Consider the following 1,046-nt stretch of genomic DNA (forward strand, 5'->3'; position numbering starts at 1 on the left):
AGAACATTATATTAGAAACATTAAAGAAGATCTAAATATGTAAGTGAAGGAATACAATGTTTACATGGATTATAAAATCCAATATTTCAAAGATATCAGTTTTTCCCAAACGAATTCATAGGTTCAATAAAACCTAATCAAAAGCCTAGTAGTGTGGAGTTTGTTTTGTTTTGTTTGTTTATGGAAACTAACAAACTTGATTCCAGAATTCATAGGAAAATGTAATAGGCCCAAAATAGTCAAAACTCATAAGAACTAATATGATGTATTTTTATTGCTTAATATTATAATTTATAAAGTTTATAACAAGTTTTGCTGAGACAGGGATAGAAAAATAGGCCACTGCATTTATACATCTATAGACATAACTTATGACAAGTGATACTGCAACACAGTAAAGAAAGAACAATTTCAAAAAGCTAAGTTTATATAAACTGGTTTCCATATGTGGAAAAAGTTCCTCTTGAGTTTATTGCATAGGAAAAGTAACTTTCAGGTAGAATATAAATGTGAAAGTTAAAATGACAGATCTTCTGGGGAGTAACATACTTACATGTGAGAGTAAGTTCCTGACTTTGAAGTAAGAAAACTCTCTCTCTCTCTCTCTCTCTCTCTCTCTCTCTCTCAATCTCTCTCTCTCACACACACACACACACACACACACATACACACACAAAAGGTATGTTGGGGGTACTTGTTCCTGCAACTCATGTACTAAAATTAAAATGACACAGAGATCAGCATGCCCCTACGAAAAGATGACATGCAAATTCTTGAAGCTTTCCAAAATATACATAAAAAATACTAACGGTAGAAACATATTAACAAATTTTTTCACATTAAAATCAAGAATATATCCTCAAAAGATGATAAGAATTATTATAAGAACTAAAAGGCAAAACATAGAGTGGGGAACACAATTTGTATTACAAATATCAAAGAATTCAAATTCAGAATTATAAAACACTCTTAAAAATCCATGAAAAAAAATAGAATTTTTTTAACAATATGCAAAAAAAGTGCTAGAAATAATTAGCCATCAAATA

General features: G+C 29.7%; 1 non-coding gene across 1 annotated transcript; it reads left to right on the plus strand.

The window, feature by feature from the left end:
• Positions 1 to 688: 688 nt before the first annotated feature.
• LOC143406568 (U6 spliceosomal RNA) lies at positions 689 to 793 on the plus strand. The gene has a single exon (XR_013092219.1). It is a non-coding gene; the product is annotated as a U6 spliceosomal RNA (small nuclear RNA).
• The last annotated feature ends 253 nt before the right edge of the window (positions 794 to 1,046 follow it).

Source organism: Callospermophilus lateralis, chromosome 8, assembly GCF_048772815.1.
Source record: "Callospermophilus lateralis isolate mCalLat2 chromosome 8, mCalLat2.hap1, whole genome shotgun sequence".
NCBI lineage: Eukaryota > Metazoa > Chordata > Mammalia > Rodentia > Sciuridae > Callospermophilus > Callospermophilus lateralis.